Here is a 13,817-nt window from a genome sequence, read left to right on the forward strand (position 1 = left end):
AGCTCTTCCTAAGGAAAACCTTTCACCCCAGAATGCAACGCATATGTCTCTTTCTGCACATATCGGCACATCAGTGTCCTCTGAAAAAGGCACTTCATTCACACTGAGAGTGGCTTCATCATCAGATGATTTCTCTCGGATAGAAATTTCACTGACGGAATCTAGCACTTCCTCCTCTGCCTCATATGTAGAGAGTCAGTCTCATAATCATGGACAGAGGAAGATTCAAAAAGCATACCAACAACCTGCTTTGTGGTCATCTTGCCGCAAGCCATAATCCTTACTAATAAAAGTAACTTGACAAATAAGTCAACAATAACCAAAACTGTGTAAAATAAGTAATAAACAAAGTGTGACTTTATCACAAGAACCTATATGCTCAAAAGCAATACCACTTACATGCCAATGACAGTCAGACTCATCAGCACCTATTCTGGACAGACCCAGAGAACACCAATGATATCCCACTAGAAAGGAAAAACAAAAGAAAATAACAAAAGAAAAACAAAAGAAAATAACAATACACATTGAGCACAAAACCAATGATAATTTCCCACTCAATCAAACAGAAGCTAAATACGCTGCTATTGTTACAACATTTACAAAAAACGCATTCATGCAAGGCAATGACACTCATTTGGAGTAAACAGTACAAAAAACTTTTCTTACCAAATACATACAACTGCAGATCAACCAGTGCCGAAACCACAAGTAGGAGTTGCAGCAAAGGAAAACAAAAGCTTTGCACTAGAAAAAAGGAGCAATAAAACATTATGATCACAAATGATGACAAGAAATTAAACAGTTAACAATATAAAACAATATAAAGTCTGCCTATCACCATTTAAATGCCAGCCACACACATAGTCAGACAAACATCAGTCCATGCACACCGCCAGCCAAGCGTAGCCCACACACACAGACCATCAACCAAACTCCAGTTTTCACACACACACAGACAGAAACTTTCCCTGGTTTAGTGGTGTTCTGCCCTCCTAATAGATGACCAATCTACCTCCGGGCGTGGGGGGGCAGAAATGATCAAAATACATGCCCCAAACAAGGAGAGCAACCCTTGCCAAAGGGGTCACTCCCTGACATATAAATAAATAAAATCCCTGTTGTCTAGTCGTTTTCTGCCCCCACCCTGGGGGCACATTGGCCTAAAAATATGGCTAATCTGCCCCTGGTGTGGAGGGAAGAAAACAGTCAAAACACTTCCCCAATAAAGGAGAGCGACTCTTGCTCAAGGTGCTAATCCCCGACATACAACAATAAAATCTGTGGTGACTAATGACTTTCTGTCCCCCACGACCGGGGGCAGTTGGGACTAAAAATATGGGCAATAAGACCCCAGGGGACAGAAAATGGGCAAAGCATTTCCCCAATAAAAAGAAGCTACATTTACCCAAGGGGCCACTTCCTAAAATACAAAATTGAAATCCCTGATAAGAGGAGCGACCTGTGCCTAAGGGGCTACTCCCCAATATACAAAATCCCTGGTGTCTATTGCCCTCCCTCCCATAGCAGGTTGGCTTAAAAGCGCCCAATCTTGGAGGGGGAGAATACATAATAAAGTGTCCCGCAAGGGGAGCAACCCTTGCCAGTGCTGATCGGTCTAAAGATTGCAATTCAGCATCCAGGGGGCCCAAAACACAGACACATTATGAATGAATGAATTTCCATTATTTCGATTATAGAAATAATCATAAAAGTACAAAACATAACAAACTTCATAATTCATGTAATAAAACTTGTTAAAAACCATAAAACATTGAAAAACATTGCCATATCATGACCATAAGTTCTTAAGTAGGGATCATATATTCTGTTTTAAGAGACCATAAAGGTTTAGGGACCAAACTTCATGATCTTGTTCCAATGCAAGGCATTTTTTTTAAAGTTAGAAACTGCCACTGCAAACATAGATTCATTCAACATTTGTAAATATATAAAAGCAGGGCAATATTGATAAAATCATTTGGTTTTAAGAATGGGCAGAAGAAATCTTCTTCTAAGTGAATTATAAAAACTACAGAACAAGACTAAAGTGGTCATTACAACCCGGGCGGTTGGTGTTAAAGCGACGGTAAGACCGCCAACAGGCCGGTGGTAAAAAAAATGGAATTACGACCGTGGCGGAAACCGCCAACATAGACAGCCACTTTAACACTCCGACCGCCACGGCGGTACAAACAAACAGCTTGGCGGTCACCGCCAACAGACAGGCGGAGGACAATGTACCGCCCACAGTATCACAACCTACTAATCCGCCACCTTTTCCGGTGCGGATTCACCGCAAACAAAAACACAGCAGAAACTGGACTTCGAAGGGAAAACGCTCACCTCTACACACCCCACGAGGAACCAGAGCTTCACATTTTTCCAGCCTTTATCTTCTTGCTCCTCTACCAGGAGCACGAACGCCGGCGGCGAAGACCACGGTGACTACTGCACCTACGACACAGGGGAGGGGGGAGGGAAAAAACAGGGACACACACACGCAACATGCAACACCCCCACCCTCACCCACGACAACACACACACTAATACAGCATGATACATTACAGTTACACCCCCAACCCCCCTGGAAGAATGCAAAGACAAAAGAAAATGAGTGTAACCATTGTAATCTATTAAAATCCAGTACAAAAATATATATACACTATAAACAAATATATACACCAAGTATAGAAGTCCAGGTATTGCACCATTCAAGTCCGTGGAACACTGGGCCCACACTGCATGGGTGAGGCCCACACAAGATACCTGAACATGACGGAGAGAACACTGCAGGGGCATCAGATAGAAATAAAACAGGCACCTTAGGGGGAAGGGAAAGGGGGGCACCTCAGCCAGTTGAGTGCACAACACTAAATCCACGAGGGGGCCACATGCCCAATGTTCAATCCTGGGGAGTACAAAGCCACAGTCTCACAAGTCTCTACAGTGGTTGGTTTGCCCATTGTACAATCCTGGGGAGTGCAAAGCCACAGTCTCACAAGTCTCTACAGTGGGTGGTTTGCCCACTGTACAATCCTGGGGAGTGCAAAGCCACAGTCTCACAAGTCTCTACAGTGGGTTGTTTGCCCACTGTACAATCCTGGGGAGTGCAAAGCCACAGTCTCACAAGTCTCTACAGTGGTTGGTTTGCCCACTGTAAGTGTAAAGCCACAGTCTCACAAGTCTCTACTGTACAATCCTGGGGAGTGCAAAGCCACAGTCTCTCAAGTGGATAACAGTCTCCACTGGTTCTGGAGGGGGCTTTTTGCCCAGAGTGCTTCATCCTGCCAAGGACTGAGGTAGTGGATGTAAATCTCCACTGGTTCTGGAGGGGACTTTGTGCTCAGAGTGCATCATCCTGCCAAGGACAGAGGTTGTGGATGTAAATCTCCACTGGTTCTGGAGGGGGCTTTGTGGCCAGAGTGCTTTTTCCTGCCAATGACAGAGGTAGTGGATGTAAATCTCCACTGGTTCTGGAGGGGGCTTGGTGCCCAGAGTGCTTCTTCCTGCCAAGGACAGAGGTAGTGGATGCCTTTCTTCACTGGTTCTGGAGGGGGCTTGGTGCCCAGAGTGCTTCATCCTGCTCGTGGCGGACTCAGTAGCGTCAGTGCTCTTGGCGCTCATGGGCCAGCGGTGCTGGTGGCGGCGGTGTCCTGTTCAGCGGTGCTGGTGGCGGCAGGTGTCCTTGGCAGCGGTGCTTGTGGCAGCGGTGTCCTATTCAGCGGTGTTGGTGGCGGCAGTGTCCTGTTCAGTGGTGCTGGTGGCGGCAGGTGTCCTTGGCAGCGGTGCCTGTGGCGGTGGTGTCCTATTCAGCGGTGCTTGTTGCGGCGGTGTCCTTGGCAGCGGTGCTTGTGGCGGCGGTGTTCTGTTCAGCTGTGCTTGTTGCGGCGGTGTCCTTGACAGCGGTGCTTGTGGCGGCGGTGTCCTTGGCAGCAGTGCTTGTGGCGGCGGTGTCCTTGGCAGCGATTCAGCTGCTGGCAGTCCTGTCTGGGCCAGCGGGCTGCTGCTGGTGGTCCTGTCTGGGCCAGCGGGGCTGGTGCTGGCGGTCGCCTCCTGGCCTGCGGGGCTGGTGGTCCTGTCTGGGCCTGAGAGGCTGCTGCTGGCGGTCCTGTCTGGGCCTGCGGGGCTGCTGATGGCGGTCCTGTCTGGGCCAGCGGGGCTGCTGCTGGCGGTCCTGTCTGGGCCAGCGGGGCTGGTGCTGGCGGTCGCCTCCTGGCCAGCGGGGCTGGTGCTGGCGGTCCTGTCTGGGCCTGCGAAGCTGGTGCTGGCGGTCCTGTCTGGGCCTGCGGGGCTGCTGCTGGCGGTCCTGTCTGGGCCAGCGGGGCTGGTGCTGGCCGATGCCTCCTGGCCAGCGGGGCTGGTGCTGGCGGTCCTGTCTGGGCCAGCGGGGCTGGCTGTATCCTGGGCAGCGGGGCTGATGGCGGTCTTCTCCGCCGTGCTGCTCTTCCCAGACTTGCCGGGTTTCTTGTGCCCCTTCCCCACCTTGGAAGGTATCGCAGCTGACTCCACACTCCCACCTGTACCCCTGGGAGTGGCTTTGGTGGCTGGTGTCTTCCCCCTCTCCCGCCGGGCACTGGCCAACCTTTGATGCTTGACAGGTGGGGGACTGTCCGTGCTGTTGCTCCTTGCCACACTGGCTGCCCTGCTGCCTGGTGCACTCCAGAATCCGGTGACTACTGGCACCACTGGTCACGCCGCTGTTGTGGCTGAGGTGCTAGGTTAGGACCTGGAGAGTCGGGCCCTAGGAGACTGACGGGGTGGGGGAGGTGAGGGAAAGAGGTCAAGGGTGGCCAGGAAAAGTTTCTTAGGAACACTGGGATGGGTAGCTGGAGGGGGTTTGGGAGTGGAGGAAGAGGTTGTGGTTGTAGGAGGTGTCTGGTGACTTTGGGTGAAGGTGCATGCGCTGGAGGCTGTCGTGAGGTGGATGGCTGTAGGATGGGTGTGTGGCTGCGTTTGTGTACCTTGGGAGGTGGCGTCACAGACACACTGGGAGAGGACACAGGGGATGTGTGAATGGTAGTGGGGGTGGTGAGTGCACGTAAGCGGGGTGTGGTGGTGGGTGTGCTGGTGATGGCTGTAGATGTAGTGCATGCAGGTGTGAGTGGAGACAGGACTGGGAGGGATGAGGGAGACGACGAGGAGGGGGACACAGTGGAGGCAGTGGATGTTGCTATGTCTGCATGTGTGTGATGCTTGCGTGAGTGCCTGTGGGATGTGTGGTGCTTATGTTTGCCTGAGCTTCCTTTGTGTGTTGACGTGTGTGCATGCTGGTCTGATGGTGTGCTTGGGGTAGGCTGAGGTACAGGGGATTGGGTCTGGGTGGAGGAATTTGGAGGGGGAGGCTAGAAACAGAAACAATGGCTGCCATCAGTGCTGCGGCCAGAGTCTGAAAAGGTCACTGAAGGGCTGGCTGACCAGAATGAATGCCCTCCAGGAATGCATTGGTGTGTTGCAACTGCCTCTCTATACCCTGGATGGCATTCAAAATGGTAGACTGCCCAACAGTGAGGGACCTCAGGAGGTCAATGCCCTCCTCACTGAGGGCAGCAGTGGTGACTGGGGCAGGGGCTGAGGTGCCTGGGGCGAAGGAGATGCCGACCCTCCTGGGTGAGCGGGCACGGGGCAAAGGCTGAGGGGCTGCTGGGAGGGCGGTGCTGGAGGGGGGGGTGGCGGCTGTACCTGTAGATGCAGGGGGCACAGATGGGGCCGCCACCACAAGGGAGCTCCCATCAGAGGACGTGTCTGTATCACTGGTGTCAGCTCCTGTCCTCGCCGTGGAGCTCCCCTCTCCCTCCATCCCACTGGTGGCTTCAGACTCTGTTGTTTCGCCCTCCAGGGCCATGTGGGATGCAGCTCCCTGCTGCTCCGGTGCCACTGCTCCTCGGCCTGATGATGCTAATGCACACATGTACAGGGAGACCACAAAAAGGGGGGGAAGACAGAAGAAAGACATGTTCAGTGCATGCATTACTGCTACCGTTGGCGGACACGACAGACACAGAAGCCCCCTGCACTACGCCGCGCACTTGGGGTCCACTATACAATCCCTGGGACATGGCCTACGAGGCTATGGCCGATAACTGCACACATGGATGTCACAGGAGCCTGACTAGGTTTAGTTGGCACTGTACCCAGGTGGGGTGGGGTGCCACAGGGTTTGCCTGAAAAAGGGGACTTTACTAGCACACTCGCCCTGGCCTAGGGAAACACACTGCCCACCTCCCCCACCCAGACACCTCCACTGCGCGCTGAATCAGCAGAATGAGTGTGTACTCACCCCCTTGTTGCTGCTGTGATGCCCTCAAGCGCCCATCCAACTGGGTACGTCACCGCCAGGGTCCTGAACATCAGGGGGGTCATGGTGCGACGGGCACCCCTCCCACGTTGGGAGGCCATCCCCAGCTGGGCCTCCGCAGTCTTCTTGCTCCAGCTGCGAATATCCTCCCATCTCTTCCGGCAGTGGGTGCTCCTTCTGTGATAGACCCCCAGGGTCCGGACGTCCTTGGCGATGGCACGGCAAATATCCTTCTTCTGGTGGGCGCTGACCTACATGAATTGTACAGTGGAAAAAGAGAAGTTATTACCAACTGCATCATCACAGTCATTGGCCCGCATCCCTATCCTTGCCATGTGGCACATGCACGCATCATTCTCCCCACCCCTATCTTTCATCCGCACCACTACACACAGGCATTGCCCATTCAGCATGCTCCCAGTGTACTTACCTGTTTGTCTGGAGGACCGTAGAGTAGCGTGTACTGGGGGAGGACCCCATCCACGAGTTTCTCCAACTCCTCCGTGCTGAAGGCAGGGGCCCTTTCCCCAGACGCACGAGCCATTGTCTCTTCCAGACTGAGGTCACAGCAGCACTTGCAGTGTAGGTCCTCTCCTGTCAAAGATCAGGTATCGAGTGATTGAAGTGATAGAAAATGGCAGTCACGTCTGCGGCGGTGCGTACCGTCACCGCCGGCGTACATCGTCATAGGCTCCTGGGACCCATGTCCAAAGTTAACCAATGCAGAATTGCACCGCGGTCTTCGACCGCCTACCGCGACAGTGTACAACGCCAGCGCAGTTACCTCACATCCCATTGTCCCACTTTACAGGTCAGGCAGCTACCATTTCAGGGGCCCACATGGCTTTATTTTAACTGCGTCACACATACCTAGGCCTTGCCTCAACACTCATACAGGCAATATTCAGGTTATAAATGGTTTTCTGAGTAAGCTGTGTTTACGTACCTCTGAGTTGGTTGACTCTGTGTTCGCTGTTGTCCTTCATAGGCACCGTCCGCTGGGACATGTGAGGAGATGGCGGCATCCTCCTGTGTACAGACCGCTGGTGGACCTGTCGACAATGTAGGAAAGACATGTGATCATCACCTACAGGCTTGATCATGCCACAATCCTGGAACTGTGTGCACAGTTGGAGCCAGACCTGATGTCCGCTATCCGCCATCCCACAGGAATCCCCTCACAAGTGCAGGTGCTGTCAGTACTCCATTTCCTTGCAAGTGGGTCTTTTCAAACTACAGTGGCCATAGCATCAGGGATGTCCCAGCGAATGTTTTCCAACATGCTGTCCAGAGTGTTGTCTGCCCTGCTTAAACACATGCGGAGCTACATCGTTTTCCCTCAGGTGGAGGATTTGCCTACAGTGAAAGGTGACTTCTATGCCCTAGGACATATCCCCAACACCATAGGTGCAATTGATGGGACCCATGTGGCCTTGGTCCCCCCACGCAGGAGTGAACAGGTGTACAGAAACCGGTAGAGTTATAATTCGATGAATGTGCAGATGGTGTGTTTGGCCGACCAGTACATCTCCCATGTTAATGCCAAATTCCCTGGCTCAGTGCATGACGCTTACATCCTGCGGAATAGCAGCATCCCTTATGTGATGGGTCAACTCCAGAGGCACCGTGTGTGGCTATTAGGTGAACACCTGGAAGCAAGTCAGTGGGAATAGTTGTCTGGGTCTGGGGATATCCCTACAGGTTAGTGTGTGTCTAACAGTTGTCCCTCGCCATTTTCAGGTGACTCTGGTTACCCCAACCTGTCATGGCTACTGACCCCAGCGAGGAATCCCAGGACAAGGGCAGAGGAACGCTACAAAGAGGCCCATGGGTGAACTAGGAGGATTATAGAGCGGACCTTCGGCCTCCTGAAGGCCAGGTTCCGGTGCCTACATATGACAGGTGGTTCTCTATTCTACTCACCAAAGAAGGTGTGCCAGATCATCGTGGCCTGCTGTATGCTTCACAACTTAGCTTTGCGACGACAGGTGCCTTTTCTGCAGGAGGATGGTCCAGATGGAGGTGTTGTGGCAGCTGTGGAACCTGTGGACAGTGAAGACGGGGAAGCAGAAGAAGAGGACATCGACATCAGGAACTCTGTGATCCTGCAATATTTCCAGTGAGACACAGGTAAGAAGACAAACCTGCCTACTACATGCACTTTAACACTACTACCTCTCTACTGTCTATCCTTTTCACCCATGTATGGTCACTGAGTTGTCACTTTCCCTTACGATTTCACAGATGTGGGACCCACTGTGTGACATCTGCTTTGTTTCCTCATGGACTAGAGCTGTGTGACATAGGTATGTTGCCATTACATTTGAAAGAGCATTTTGTCACTGTAATTGCTAATACACTATTTCGAAATCACAGACAGACTCCAGATTGTTTTGTGCTTCAAGGGTGTTTATTTAAGTGCTCAATATTGGAGGGTGCTGTAACATGGTGAGGGGTGATGGTGGAGGAATGTCCATGGCAGAGTCCAGTCTATTAGGAAGTGGAGCTGGGGCAGTTTGAGGATGGACAGGGTGATAAGGTGGGTCAAAAGGATGACATTCAGGACGGTCTCATTTCTTGGCGGGGGTCTCGGCATCGTCCTCTGTCTTTGTCCTGGATCTCAGGGACCGTTTGTGGGGTGGTTCTCCATCTGCAGGGGGTGGAGTGCTGGTGTGGTGGTCGTGTGGCGGTGATTCCTGTCCACTAGCGCCGGCGGAGGTGGTGGGCAGTTCATCGCCAGGCTAGTGTCAGGGGCCCCTTGTTGTGCCACAGTGTCCCTCCTGGTGTTGAGGACTTCCTTCAGCACGCCTACGATGGTGCCCAGGGTGGAATTGATGGATCTGAGTTCCTCCCTGAAGCCCAAATACTGTTCCTCCTGCAGCCGCTGGGTCTGCTGAAACTTGGCCAGTACCGTTGCCATCGTCTCCTGGGAATGATGGTACGCTCCCATGAAGTTGGAGAGGGCCTCGTGGAGAGTGGGTTCCCTGGGCCTGTCCTCCCCCTGTCGCACAGCAGCCCTCCCAGTTCCCCTGTTTCCCTGGGCCTCTGTCCCCTGAACGGTGTGCCCACTGCCACTGCCCCCAGGTCCCTGTTGTTGTTGGGGTGGTGGGTTAGCCTGGGTTCCCTGTAGTGGTGGACACACTGCTGATGGATGTGTCCTAGGGACAGAGGTATGGGCCCGCTGGGTGGGTGCTGTGCTGGTGTTTCCAGAGGGGGCAAGCTCTGTGGTGGCCTGTGCCAGTGTGAGGGGAACCGACTGTCTCGAGGTCCCAGATGGGCCGGGCTGGTCGTCTAGATCCAGTCGGAAAGAGCTGCTGTCATCACTGTGGGCCTCTTCTGTTGGTGGTGTGGACATGTCTGGACCCTCCTGTGCGGTGACGTGGGTAGTGGTCCTGCAGGGGTGTAAAAGCATGATTATTGTATCTGTATGTGCCATGGTGTGCAATGGGTGGGTGACTGTGTACCCCACTGCTTGCATTCTTGTGTGGGACCTTGTGTGATGATGGTTTAGGGGGGTGTATGGGTATGTACAGTGGCCATGCTTTGGTGATGGGTGTCCATGCTTTGGTGTTGCATGCAGGGCTTGGTGTTGGGATGTGTGGTTTGTGATATTGGGACATTTGTGAGGAGTCAGAGTGATGGGGGTGAGGGCGAGGGTGGGGGTATGTAATGGCATGCAGGTAGGGTGGGAGATATAGTAGTTAAGGTTTTACTTACCAGAGTCTATTCCTCCAGCTACTCCTTCGAGGCCCTCAGGATGCAGAATCACCAAGACTTGCTCCTCCCATGTTGTTAGTTGTGGGGGAGGAGGTGGGGGTCCGCCACCAGGCCTCTGTACCGCAAGGTGGTGTCTGGATACTACAGAACGCACCTTCCCCCGTAGGTCGTTCCACCTCTTCCTGATGTCATCCCTATTCCTTGGGTGCTGTCCCACTGCTTTGACCCTGTCCACTATTCTGCGCCATAGCTCCATCTTCCTAGCTATGGAGGTGTGCTGTACCTGTGATCCGAATAGCTGTGGCTCTACCCAGATGATTTCCTCCACCATGACCCTGAGCTCCTCCTCAGAGAACCTGGGTTGTCTTTGCCGTGCCATGGGGTGGTGTGTGTGATGTGTGGGGTGGTGTGTGTTGTGATATGTGGGGTGATATTTAGTGGTGTGTTGTGTGGGGTGCGTGGATGTTATGTGGGTGATGGTGTTGTGTGCCTGTGGATTCTTGTTTGTAGATTGTAGTCTCTCTCTCTGGCCTTCTTTCGGGATTTTGGTCGTAGGGGTTTGTGGGTGATGTGGGTGTGTGTTTTATATTTTATTGGGTGTGTGGGAGTGGTGTGTGTATGTGTATCAGGTGTGTGTATTTCGATTTGTCCAATGTGGTAGTGTTTTGTAAGAGTGTGTGTATTTGGAGCGCGGCGGTGTGTACCGCCAATGGAATACCGCGGTTGAAAGACCACTGAGTGGATTTGTGGGTCGTGATAGTGCGGGCGTATTCCTGTTGCCGTGACGGTGGAGGTTTTGTTTTCGCCAGTTTATTACTGACCTTTGGTGTGTTGGACCTTTGTGGGTGTCTCAATTTTGGCGGATTCCGAGCTGTGGGTCATAATGGCCGTGGCAGATTTCCACGGCGGTGTGTTGGCAGTATTCTGCACGGCGGTAAGCGGCTTTTACCGCCAATGTTGTAATGACCCCCTAAATGTTCTAAGGTCTGGAGCGAGACATTGTCACAGGGGCAAATTATCGCAGAGGGCTCATATTATTGGGGCAGGAAACATAAATTCCAAAGGATAGAACCTAATCTGAATCTAGTGAGACGGACTCTTTCCCATGGGTTACTGACAAAGGTGAGAAAAGGTTCCGGACCAAGAGTAGAATTTAAAATCATCAGAGCCCTGGCTGATTTCCTACCCAAGGCCATATGTTCTTTACTTTCGCCAAGCTGTGTTAATAGCAGCTCCTTCATAGGCTCATTGTCTGCCCATTTCAACACTCCAGGATTGAGAATTAATTCTGGACACCCCAATGATAAGGCTGTAGATCTAATATAATTAAGCCATGGGATTTTGTAGCCTAAATCACAACTGAGGTAGTCCTCATTGACTTCCCTATCAAAAATTGCCATTTTCCCACTCCAGACTGTTATCCACAGCAACATAGGTGCAATTTTTGCAGAATCTTCTGCAGAATCCAGACCCAGCTCCTCATGATTAAAAAGACTTGGACTAGCCGGTCCCCTCCCTAATAGCTTTCTATAGAAACAATTTTCTTCACGCTGAATGGATTTACAATTAGAGTACCCCCAAATTCATGTGCCATATAATAGTACAGGTAAACATTTAATCTTGTAGATCTGCAGATCTGCTCCCAACTAAACGGAAAAATCTAGAGTGCTCCACATGACTGGTCAAAGCGCTGACAACGGTTTGCGAGACATTGGGCCCACGTACAGTGCTCATCAAATGTGACCCCCCAATATGAGGAGTTTACCCTTGCTATCACCTGATCCTTAATTGTGATCAGTCTAAGTTGTGGGTTCCCCTTCCCACAAACCATTAAATGTGTTTAACATCCAGTTGCAGGTCGCCCATAAAATCAACAAACAGATCCACCAGAACTTTAAGACCATTCAGTGTGCAACAGAGGATGACTGTGTCATCTGCATATAATAAAGAAGGCACAGGATTGTTTTTGACTTTTAAAAAGTCTTTACCATGGGTAACTAGATGTAAGTTCATGCCATTGATATATAATAAAAATAGAGTTGCCGCCATAATGCATCCGTGCCTAACTCCCCTTGCCAGTTTAAAGGCCTCGGAGCATTCCCCTGCCTTCCCAAATCTAACTGAGGCATTAACATCTTGCTGTAGCTCCCGAAGGAAATTTACCAATGGTTGAGGCAACAGAAAACCTTCCAGAATTGACCACAGCTTTGATCAAATAACCCTATCAAAGGCACAGCTCAGGTTTATAAAAGCCAGGTAGATAGCACCCCTTTTGGCCACCACATATTTACTCACCAGTTGATTGAGATAAAGACACTTTTCCATTATCCCTAAGCCCTCTCTAAATCCATATTGGGCTGGTCAAATACTATTATTTGCTTGGATCCATTCTTCGATACACAGCGTGACAATACGTCCCACTATCTTAACCATGGAGTACAACAAGGAAATAGGATTGTAATACGCTGGGTCTTGCCTACACCCTTTTTTTAACACTGGCACTATTACTGCTGACTTCCATGAGCTAAGAATACCAGCTTGCATTGCAATGTTAAGTACATTCGTCAGTAGCGGGGCCCGCCAGGCAACGTTTTCCTCATATAAGTCCATTGGGACTCCATCCGGGCCAGGGGCTTTGTTAGTGGGGCTTCCCATGATGGCAACCTGAACTTCCTCCAAATTAAAATTAAAGCCCAGAGGAAAGGAAACTACAGCACCACCTCCACCAGTTGTTCTGCACTGTCCAGTGAGTAACCCCTCTCAAAATGGGCAACCCATTTTTGGGCGGGTATGGTGGTCCCTGCAATATCAGGGGAAGCTTGATAAGCAGGTTTCCCATTCACTGTACTCCAGAAGGACCTCACATCCCTGAGCTTGCAAGCACCCACTAACTACTCCCACCTCTCTTCTTTGAGACGTTGCTTCCTTAGTTTTATTGCCTCCTTGTAAGCAGCCCTAGCTTCAGTCACAGAATGGGGGTTACTTGGGGGGTCCTTAAGGACTTTATGGAGGCACTTACTAGCACTGTGGCAATTCTTATCAAACCATCCCTTCTTATGGTCCCCTAACGGTCCTTGGAGATCCAACATAATGGATCTAAGGCTACTATTCAGAGACTAAAAATCAGCCAGAATAGCAAGTAGTGGGGCCTCAAATAGTAAGAGGGAGCTAGGAAACACATTCCTGCATCTCTTAACAACTTCTACCAATAAAATAGGGATCAATACTTACTGCCAGCTGAGCCTCCTACCCTGGTTTTTTGGAATCAGCCCAAACACCTGGAGTCAAGTCCGTAATCCCTGTATCGGGAATAACCATTCTAGCTTCGATAGCTTTATGGTCACTATGTAGTTGGTCACAAATCAGCCCCTTCGTAAAACACTCAGCAAAACTATCAGAAATAAAAATGTAATCAATTACAGTCTCTTTTCCCCACCCAAAAAAATTGGGTTTGCAAAAATCACAGCTTGCCACTCTCTCCAGCATATTGTAGAGGCTGGTGCACCTCACTTCGATCACCAGCAGCTTGCCTCTGAGGTCTGGCGGCTCTTCAGGCGATACCCTTCTTCCATAAGGGGGGGATCTACGTCCAGAGGGACCGTTCCTATCTTGCCTTTGAAATCCCCTGCTGTAAGGACATTAAAACAGCCCAACTTGGGAGTCGCTCTTTCTTCCAAAGTCGAAAGTGCTTGAAGTAAAGTCCTGATCTGACACCCCAAGTGACAAACTGAGATATAAAAATGTACAACAAAAAAATTAAAATATTCTGGAACCACAACCCAAAATATCTGTATTCCACTGT

The sequence above is a fragment of the Pleurodeles waltl genome, chromosome 9 (genome assembly GCF_031143425.1).
Source record: "Pleurodeles waltl isolate 20211129_DDA chromosome 9, aPleWal1.hap1.20221129, whole genome shotgun sequence".
Taxonomy (NCBI): domain Eukaryota; kingdom Metazoa; phylum Chordata; class Amphibia; order Caudata; family Salamandridae; genus Pleurodeles; species Pleurodeles waltl.